We start from the raw sequence: 11,508 nt of genomic DNA on the forward strand, positions 1-11,508 counted from the left end.
ACCCAAAGAAGGTTAATACATTATTACTTAACTTTCTGATCTTTGCCAATCTGTTAGATGAACACTTAACCTCAGAAGTTTTAATTGACATTTCTATTATTATGAACAAAGTTCAACAAACATGACTTTATTTTAAAAGTAAATCATTCATAAGCCCAGGACTACTGTTAGTTAATTTAGTCAACTCTAGATTACCTGAGATAATGGGTAGAGGTGGTCATTTTTTTTTTTTTTGAATTGTCAAATATGGTATACAATGATTTGATGTTAACTTATTTCATTAAAAATTTACAATTGAACTTTTTTATCCAAAAATGTTTAAAAGAATACAAAAAACAAAAACAAAATGAAACTACATTTAGAAGCACTAGATAGCACATAAAATGCTTAATGAAAAAAAATGGTCACAAGGTTCTGCTTTTTAATATATTACAACAGTACCTAAGTTAGGCAAAGACATAGTTCAGAGCAAATGTTCTTCCATCCCCTTTCCTTCTTTAGAGTCAAAGACCTAAATAAATGGAGAGATATGTTGTGTCATGAATTGGAGAATTCTGTATTTTTAAGATTAAAAAATTATATTTCTACACTCCATACATTCAGTGAAATCTCAATAAAAATCCCAGAAGGAATTTTTTTTATTTTTTAATTTTTTTATAAACATATAATGTATTATTAGCCCCAGGGGTACAGGTCTGTGAATTGCCAGGTTTACACACTTCACAGCACTCACCATAGCACATACCCTCCCCAATGTCCATAACCCAACCACCACCCTCTCCCCCCGACCCTGCAACCCTCAGTTTGTTTTGTGAGATTAAGAGTCTCTCATGGTTTGTCTCCCTCCCAATCCCATCTGGTTTCATTTATTCTTTTCCTACCCTCCATGTTGCCTCTCAACTTCCTCATCTCAGAGAGATCATATGATAGTTGTCTTTCTCCAATTGACTTATTTCACTAAGCATAATACCCTCTAGTTCCATCCACGTTGTCGCAAATGGCAAGATTTCATTTCTTTTGATGGCCCCAGCAGGAATTTTTTATGGAAAACAACAAATTGATTATAAAATTTATGAAGAAAAGCAAAAAATTTAGAATAGCCAAAAAAGAGGACAAATTTGGAGAACGGATACTACCTGATTTCAAGACTTACTATAATACTACAGTAATTTAGACTGTAGCATTGGTGAAAGGAACCATTGTAGATTATTGGAATATAACTAGACCCACATATATATTTCTTATATGAATATAAATGAATTATTATATATTATTATATGTTATGTATATTTATTTTTCTATATTAAATATATATTTATATTTATTATATATATTACATATATTTCATACATATTTCTTATAAGAAACACATATATTTCTCACTAAAGAATGGGACTGATCCCATTCTTTAGTAAGAAATTCAGATGAAATACTAAATAATTATATTTTTATATATTTTATCTCCTTTAAAAAAGCTTTTCTATAACCTAGTGGAAATGAATAACAAGAAGAAGAAGAAGAACCACCACCTCTAGAGCAGCTATAATATTTCAGACCCTTTATTAATATCTTTGTCATACATCATGTTTAATCCCCCAAACAATCTGAAGATTATTATTCTTCTGTTCCAGAGTAGGAAAAAATGTTCAAAAAGATGAAGCTACCCACAAGACTGGGAACTCATCCAGGGTCAAGACTATGTCTGATGGATCTGGGTAACCCCAGAATCAAACACCAGGCCTGACAAGCACTCAGGAAGTGTTGAGCACATGAATGAGACTGACCCCAATCACACATTGAGTAAACTGTGCCACTGGAATTCAATTAGGCCTGTCATAGTACACCCCCATTTAAAGACACTTAATACTATTTAGAATAGACCCAAACTCCTTACCTTGAGCTACAAAAAACCCTTGGCAATCTGACACCCTGCCTGCCACTAGAGCTTAGGACCTTGTCATTAATTGCTGCTTCTGCCTATATTAACCCCCACTCTCCTCCCCCATCTATACTTGGCTTTATCCTTCTAGTCATTAGGATCTCAGTTTAAATGCCACCTCCTTAGGCTTTCCCTGACGTGCCCCTCCCCCCACCAGTGTAAAATAGCCATCTAGTGACTTCCTATTATTTATAGTCCTGTTTTAACTTTTCTAGATTGCACTTTTCACGGTCCAACATTTTCTTATTTGCTTACTAATATACTTACCGTCTTCCTCCTCTGCTAAATATGCTACACGAACACTCAAGGTTTACACTTTTCCACTTACAACTTCTAGATTTAAAATAACAGTGAAAAATACGGAAGTCTGATTATATAGTTTAGTATACTCCTAAACTGGGAGAGCAAGGACCTCCTCTATCTTCCTCACCACAATCCCCAGAAAATGGAAAGACTCTGTCATATAGTGGGAACTCAGCTGAGAGACTGAATAAATGATCGTTTCATTTCATGTGGTGTTCCACATGAATAGTCCTGCTTACAGGCCCATATTGAAGAAATAAATTGTGCCACAACCTGTTATTCCAGATCTCTCTGAAATATTTGAGTAATTCCCTGTGTTCTGATACTTCTGTTGTCCATATGGCACTCTGCCTCCCCTGTCTGGCAGCAGTTCCTAGTAACTAAAGCAAGTTGTAGAAATTAACAGCTGCACCACTGACTCTGAAGCCACACCAGGGGTACCCCCAACAGGTGCCAAGTTTAAATATAGGCTGCAAGAAATGCTCTATTGCTGGTGAAAAGTGGGATCCCAGACAACTGTATAGCATTGGGACTCCACAGGACCAAGTGTCTCTTTATGGACATTTCTGTTTATATCAGCAGGCACAACCAAAACAGTTTCTCTTCCACAGACCATCACTTTGCTTCTTTTATCATAGTAGTATGTAAAAGAAATTTCTTGGAATTCATGTAAATTGTATAGAACTATTCTTTCTACCCCGATTGACTTGAGAATCCCCCAAATGTCTTATTCCAACCTTAAATCCCCATAGCTTATACATGACCACTCTGCTAATTTTCTAATTTCCTGGTCTTGCTAATAATAGCTCCCAGACCAAAAAATGTTCTTTCATCTGTTGCAAAGTTTCCACAAAAATAGCCCCAGTTTCTCTAAGAGCTGCTATTGACAAAACCCATGCTGCCCGCTCTGCTTGGTGAAATGCTTATGGAACGTAAAATAAAATTTGAAGATGTTTCTCCACCTAAACTGTGAATGTATTTTTTTTCCAGTGTTTGCCCGTATCCACCATTATTTGATGGTAAGTACTGTACTTTTCAATCTGATACTGACTTGAAAAGAGAAAGCCCTTCCCAACACAACAAACTAGATGGTTTGGAGGAATAGCACGGAGGCAATCCATGCAGGAATCACACTGTCACACACAAAAAACCAAGGAAATAGCTTCTTCGAGTTTCCTTAGTAACACATTAGTCTTATATAGTCTCAGAAGTGAAGGTTGAGGAATAGCAATGCCACATGAACCTGGAAGTTTAAAAATGAACTTTGTTGGGACGCCTGGGTGGTTCAGTCAGTTGGGCATCTGCCTTCAGCTCAGGTGGTCAGGGATCGAGCCCCTCACTGGGCTCCCAGCTCAGCGGGGAGTCTGCTTCTCCCTCTGCCTGCTGCTCCCCCTTCTTGTGTGCACTCTCTCTCTCTCTGAAAAATAAATAAATAAAATCTTTTTAAAAATAAAATAAAAAAATAAAAATTAACTTTGTTATTTAGTAACAAGATAAGTGACTACTATAAGATAAAAAGAAAAAATGAGGATACAAAATTATCTAAGTATTTTTCATTTAAAAAAAAGAAAAATGTGGTCATCTCTAGGTATTTGAATTATGCATCACTTTTATTTTATTTTTTTCTACTTTTTTGTAATTAAACGAATTCTACAGTGAATAGGTACTGGTTTACAATTTTCAATGGTATTTTTATTTATTTTTATTTTTTTAAGATTGATTGATTGATTGAATGATTTGACAGAGAGAGATACGATGAGAGAGGAAACACAAGCAGGGATAGTGGGAGAGGGAGAAGCAAGCTTCCCGCTGAGCAGGGAGCCCATGAGGGATCTTGATCCCAGGACTCCGGGATCATGACCTGAACTGAAGGCAGACGCTTAATGACTGAGCCACGCAGGTGCCCCTTCAATAGTATTTTTAAATGCTTTAAGCATTTCAGTTCAGTGCTCACAAATTCTATAAGTGTTAACATCATCATTGTACAAATAAACTGCTCAGCTAGTAGAGGTCATTTGTTTCAAAGTTTGAATATTCCTTCTTTATTGTATTATATTTGTCAACTTTCCAATTAATCCCCCTGCCAGCTCCACAGTGACATGTCAGAGAAAGGAAGTGGGATTATAGTAAAGGTTGAAGGAAGAAGAGAAACGGGGGAGTATATATGTGATATTCATGGTTTTGACCAATTTAGCGGAATCAGTGATAAGTACCCATCACAGTCTTTTTAAGATCAGCAGGGTGAGGCAGAACTGTCCTAGGGATCAGAATGCTCCCAGCAGTTTGGTTTTGGTGATAAAAACTCCAGCCAGCTGCTCTAATGTTAAAGAAAAGCAAAAGGAACATACGTCACTGGCTGCTAGCTTACCGACAGCAGCCTACTATGATTCATTATTTTGGCAAGCGAATTAGAGATAGTAATGTTTTATTTAGAAGTTCTGTACAACTTAGCAATACGCAGAGGTCATGTTTCACAGGACTTCACCAGGGGGACATCACGTAGGTTTTGCAAATGTATCCAAATCAATAATGAATGATTCCTTTGATTTAAGCATATAATTTAAAAAAATCATTTTCCCCTTTTTTTGTTGTTGTTAGGTTTTATCTAGGAGCTGTAGTTGGAAAAATAAGAGCCGTAGCATGTTTATTAAACTGATTCATCTATTTATATATCATATCCTACTAATTGCAAAACACTTCTAAATACAAATGTCAGTTCTTAAAGGAAATTATGAAATTCTTTACCACTATCCTCCACAAGGACTGGGAAAAAATATGCAATAGCTACTGGCTTTGAGGAAAGACAGCCTTTTTAAATTTTTTTCTTTCTTCTTTCTCTTTCTCTCTCTGAGAAAAATATAGCTATATTAGGAATACACAGTGACATCAAAGCTTTGATCACCAGGAAATTCAGTAAGTATGTTACCTCGTTCTAATAAAGATATCCTGTATCGGTCTTCTATATAGTGTGTGTGTGTGTGTGTGTGTGTGTGTGTGTGTGTGTGTGTGTATCTCTCTGTTTGTGGAGAGCCTGTAATATCAGTTTCAAATGACTCTGACTTTTTTACATTGCTGACCATAAAGAAAATATAAATGCTAAAAAACCTATCAGACTTTTTAGGCAAAACTGCTAAATACCACAAATTTTTCTTCAATCAGGAATTATATCATGAAGTTCCACATAAATCCTGTGATACTAATTCAAGTTACTTGATGCTACTTTGTGGCTATTTTATTAATATAACTATATATAATTTCTTTTTCTTTTCCTAAAAACAATCCATGCTTATAAAAAAATTCGAACAAGGTATAACGAAAGTAGAAAATCCCACCCTGCTAAATGATACTTGTCATTGACAATTCATGCTCATTTTGAATAGCAAATCTCTTTGAGACCACAAAGCCAAATTTAGTCAAAGCTGGCATACTGAACACTATTTCTATTGATTCGGCAGGTAACTATGACTTCTTCATCAATTCATTCGTTCAACAAATATATATTAAGTATTTGAAATCTCTCCCCAAGCTGTCTACTTACTGCTGCGATTTCATCATTAGAGATTCATCTGAGAGTAAGTAACTTTTTCCTAAAAAATAAGTCAATTTGTAACAGTAACATTTATTCAATAATTATGGTGCTAGACTAAGCACTTTGCATATGGTATTTTATTTAATATTCACATTAACCCCATGGAGTAGGGAGTAATTTTATTCCCATATTAGAGCTGAGGAATCAAGGACCTACAGAGGCAAAGTGACTTGCTCAAAACAAGGTCAATGAGCTATAAAACTGAAGGTCACTGAACTAGGATGAAAACCCCGGAGCCACCTCACTCCACAGCCTGCCATCTGAACTGCAGGTCCATATCCCTCCACAGTATAAGCTTTCTGTGGGGAGACAGTGTTCCCAATTATTAACATTGTAATATAAATGAGCTGACTAGAGGGGCGCAGCAGTAATGTTCCACCGTGGAAGAGGGTGGGGCAGGACACAGCAATAAGATCAGCTGGAGAAAGATGATGGCATCGGACACCTCACCGGACAGGAGACTCCAAGAGGAGGAAGGAAAAAGAGGTAAGAAATGATTCAAAGATTTAACCTGTTTTACAATTACACCCGTGTAGGGGCAATTGAATAACTCATTGGCTTCTGTGTAAAAGTCTCCTCATCTAAAAATTATTCTTGTGAGTGGCGTCGTATTCCTCCCCTACTGTATGCACAGTAGCAGATTACTGAGTGGTCAAGGCAGTTATTAGTATGTTAATCAGGATAACAAAGATAATCTCATCAACCACATTTCTTTCCTTAACTTTTCAAGTATTTTACAGTAGAGTAAAAATCCATAATTTTGGAATACATTTTTTGTGGATACCTATTTTTTGTTCACAACTGTCTAGGCCGGATTTTATAAGTTTCTGAAGAAAAACTAAGAGACAAATGTGAAAAATATTTCTGTCATGTAAATTGTTTAAAAATCTAGATCTGTGTTATCCGATGTAGTAGTCATATATGACTATCTAAATTAAAAGTAAATCAAATTAGAAATTCAATTCCACAGACACATTAGCCCCATTTCAAGTGATCATTAACCATATATGACTGATGGCTACCATATTGGAAACCCAGATATAGAACATTTCCATTATCACAGAAATTTCTATTGGCAATGCCGGTCTAGACATAAAGCCACAATGTAAGAGAGCGTTGTATTTATATAGTTAGTTAACCTGATGAAAGGAGTAAAATAATAAAATGACCCAGTTTAAGAATAAGAAAAGAGACTTGACAATCAAAATTTGTTGAAGAAAAGAATAAAAAATGCTAAATAGTTGACAGCCATTAGGTAATATTATTAAAGAATAGTTTTAACATGTTATGAGTATGTACCATGTTATTAGTTGTTATACCTACTATGCTTACTGGAGTTGAAATCAGTAATATGAAAAGCAAAAAACGAAACAAAACATTTCAAACTCTGGAAATCATCTCAGTGGGTTAAAGAGACAAAGACCAAGTTGATTGTTAAAAGTTGAGATCCAGGGGCTCCTGGGTGGTGCAATCAGTTAAGCGTCTGCCTTTGCTCAGGTCATGATCCCAGGGTCCTGAGATTGAGCCCCTGAGTTGGGGTCCCTGATGCTCAATGGGGAGCCTGCTTCTCCCTCTCCCTCTGACCCTCCCTGCTGCTCGTGCTCGCTCGCTCTCTACCCCTCACAATAAATAAATATAATCTTTAAAAAAAAAAAAAAGATGAGTTCTAAAGGCTAGAATCAGGAAAGGAAAACTCCCATGAATGACAGTATGGAAAGAACTGGATAAATTAAAACAATCCCAATGATGTGATGATGAGAGAAATGAAAGAGGAAAATTGCTACAATTCATTATGAAAAATGAATACGATTACGTTTGGTAAGTGGGCTCCCAGTACAGTTTGCTGCTGGTTACTTGATTCGTATGATATATTATGAATAATGCAAATATATTATGAAAAGAAAGTTCCAGAGTATAAAATTTGCCTTATTCACTTATGCACAACTACTACAAGGAAAGATCGGAGATGAAGAAAACACTGTTCCTGTCACCTAAGAACTTAAAATCTAGACACAGACTTGTAACCACAAAGGCTCTTATTTCCTGGGCACCTCCTTGGTCAGGCAGGAAGCTGTGTTCTTCACACCATGGTTTGTCATCCTCACACTATCTCTATGCCCCAGAGGCTCCGAAACTCCTTGACCCACCAGTGCATCACGTTCTAGAGGCAGAAGCACAAAATCACTTTATTCAAGCCATCCCTGACGTCTTGTGGTGAGTTACTTCTGTTCTTACCTAGTTTTGTGAACTTGCATAGGTACCAGAAACAACAGCCAAGGGGAGCAAGAGTTCTTATACCCATGGAAGTTCCTAAGTTGAAAGTGTGTCAATAGAGGAACTCTATTAATAACCCATTTCATCCATCAGAATTCTAAGACTCAGAGGGTTTACTTGCCTAACGCCAAGCAATGAGCAAGTGGAAAAGCCCAGGGGGAAGCTCTAGGTTTGCATGGCTGCAAAACCCAATCCCATTCTATGAATTTCCCCTGGAGCCTCTCACCAACAGTATCACAAGACAGAATGAAGGAAAGTGACCCTGTCGTCTAATGGAAAGAGCAAGTTTCGACACCTGTTTTAAGCTGGGTTCCTCCAGAAACAGATCTCAGGAAAAAGAATGTTGAGTGTTAGTGGTGTCATTTGGAAAGTGATTCCAGGAAACTGCCAGTGCAGTAGGGAAATGCGATGAGGAGGAAAGGAGTCCACATAGCCTGCTTTAAAGAGAAGATGAGTTCTGTAACTGGGGAATAAATTCCACTGGCCACCTCTGGGAAACGGTGGGGACTTGTTTTCAGAGGTTTATTTTACCCAAAAGAGGAAGCTGAAGCATTTATTCTTCAAACTCTCTCCTTTATTTGCTAAGGGCTACTCCCAGGGCCATTAACTCTCATATCCTTTCTGGACTGCCCTAGGCATGGGCCAAAAAAAAAAAAAAGCCTTCAGTTCAGGCAGAGAGTCTCGGATGCTGGAAGGCAGAAGCCTTTGACACAGAAGAGCTGGTAGAGATGAGAACAGAAAGTGCCAAGAGATTATGGGGTATGCCTGGGACATGGACTACATCTCTACAATCTCGGACAAAGATAAGCTTGACTTATGACTCAGCGGCTACATGCTTTATGACTTTGGGCAAACACGGATCCCATCAAAGATTACACATTTTATTTGGCTGCTGTTACAGCTGTTATGTCTCCATCTACACATTTTGGCAAAAATCCATGGGAGATGATCTGTACCTCACATGGCATCACATCAGGAGGCTCACCATGTCCAAATGTTCAACCATTAGTTATGCTAATTTCATTGGTGGATAAGATGTTTATGGATAGATCTCTCTGGCACTTGGATTCTTTTTTTATCAAGAGGAATACAAATAGTCATATTGCTGGATTCCTATGAGAAGGAAATGACACAGTCGAAGCAGTTGGTGTGTTGATGCCCTTACTGTATTTGGAGTAAGGAATGTAATTCATAAATACAGTAGGTTACATTCATGAAGAGCATAATACACCTGGAATACGTACAGTGGGAGAAGAGAAGGAACTACAGATGAATGTGTACTTGACAGCTTCCAAGAAGGAGAGAATTTTAAACCAAGTTTTAAGAGCAGATGGAGAAGCACGCTCAAATATGAGTACAAAGGAGAGCAAATGCAAAGTACATAGTACAAAGAGTAGTATGGATTGGGAAAGATAGGAAAGCCAAGGTGGGGAAACTGTGATGAGGAGAGACTGGGGGAGGATTTAGGTATCCCGGTTAGACTTTGGATTTTGTGTTGTAGACCATCAGAAGCCACTGAAGATGAGATTTTAAGAATCACTTGGCTTGTTTTTCAAGATTATAATGATGCCAGAGATCTTTTATTTGCCCTTCAGGGTCCCTTCTCACTTTTCTCTACCTATTTCTCTGCCCCAAGAAGCCACTATGTTTGGACCACATCAACAGGTTTTCTTGATTTCTCACTTCCATGTGGTTTTGATCAGTGAGGACTCCCGACAGTATCAGAGAGGAGAGTACAGTAAGTGTACTTCCCCCGTCTTCCCTCTTCAGGTTAACTTCAGGATGGCTCTGCCTCTCTACCCAAAACAAGAGTTCCTCTGAGATTGTGTTCTCCACAAGACCCTCTCATTCTTGATTATGGGAAAGAGTCCCTCCCTCTTGAGCCTAGACCTAAAGACTCCTTCTTGCTCGTGGTTTAGGGAAAGCCAAAACCAAAGCTTGCCCATACCTCACCATACCTTTGAGCGTAGGCCCCTTTATTAAGTTCTCCTTGAATGCTCTCGTTTGAGTTGTCATATGTTTCCTGCTACATATATTAATAGTACCACAAATTACTCCGGGAAACAGACCCTCAAAATAAAAGTCTAGGATTGATTTGTTTATCCATCTGAGGATCTTAGAAGAATGCAGTTTGGATAACCTTAGCAAGAGAGAACTTCTGCCCAGCCACAGCACGGGCAGAGAGAAAGGAGAACGCGATAAAGCAACATGTGGCTGAAGAAGGAAGCTCCGGTGACCATCTATGCTGCGTCCAGGTCCGGATGTAGGGACTCTATCAACTCTTGTCTGTGTTCCCTTTTATTTCTTTTGCCTTTTTCCCCCTGCTGCCTAATATGAAGAAACCCAGAAGTTACTAGTGTTTTAGTTCTGGACACGAGTATGACTGAACTGGCATCACCCCATGATGATTCAGTAGGAGATGAGATTGCATGTGTTCCCTGTGATGGAGACAAAACCTTTTTCCACAAATAGAAAAGGATGCAAAGGGGTCAATGGAATGATGGTACAAGATGTTCTATTTACCACTGCAGATCCAAGAGGCTGTTCCCAATGGGTTACATCTTTTGCCTCCTTTTACTTCTAGGCTGCAGTTTGGTTCTTGCATGATCCTAACAGGAGATTTGACAAAGGGATGAGAGTGAGGGGAGGGCATGTATTCTTCTGCTCCCCTCCTGGGAGTTGTCTCTGGCTGGTTGCCTCTCATGACCAAAGGACACAGTTCCTGCCACGGAGAGTATTAGAGACTGAATTGCGTCCCCACTCCCCAAATTTGAATGTTGAAGCTCCTACTGTATCTGGAGTAAGGAAGTAATTGAAGTTAATGATGTCATAAGGGTAGCCTGATCAGGGTAGTCCTGATCGATAGGATTCATGTTCTTATAAGAAGAGATGTCAGAGAAGCTGTTCTCTCGTGAGCGCTCACTCTCTCTCCATCTCTGTCTTGCCTCTCCATGTCAGAACACAGTAAGAAGGAGGCCATCTGCAAGCCAGGAAGAGAGATTTTACCAGAAACAAAATTGGCTGACACCTTGATCTCAGACTTCCCAGCCTCTGGAACTGTGAGAAAATAAATTTCTCTTTTATAAATCACCCAGTCTATGGTATTTTGTTATGGCAGCTGAAGCTGACTAAGACAGTAGGTCTCTCAATAGGACCCTCTCTTCTCAGGTTTTTGTAACAATTCCCTGACTTGTCACTTCAGACGTGTGGACAATTAATAGCCCCACAGCTCCTCTTCATTTCCCTCATGTGCACACATTTTTATCAACAGTCTCTCTGATTAGCCCTTCTTTTTTATCCTATTTTTAAGCATGCCATCTTTTTTCTGTAGGGTCTTGACTGACTCAATAACTCCAGATTTCATGTGAAAGATGAAATGAATAATGTAGGAAACTAAAGGCAG

General features: G+C 38.3%; 1 long non-coding RNA gene across 1 annotated transcript; it reads left to right on the forward strand.

Annotated features, from left to right (window-relative positions):
- The first annotated feature begins 6,232 nt into the window (after window positions 1–6,232).
- LOC123927550 lies at window positions 6,233–11,164 on the forward strand. Its single transcript, XR_006815484.1, has 3 exons — window positions 6,233–6,317; window positions 7,955–8,045; window positions 11,064–11,164. It is a non-coding gene; the product is annotated as an uncharacterized LOC123927550 (long non-coding RNA).
- Window positions 11,165–11,508: the final 344 nt, after the last annotated feature.

The sequence above is a fragment of the Meles meles genome, chromosome 17, assembly GCF_922984935.1.
Source record: "Meles meles chromosome 17, mMelMel3.1 paternal haplotype, whole genome shotgun sequence".
Lineage (NCBI taxonomy): Eukaryota > Metazoa > Chordata > Mammalia > Carnivora > Mustelidae > Meles > Meles meles.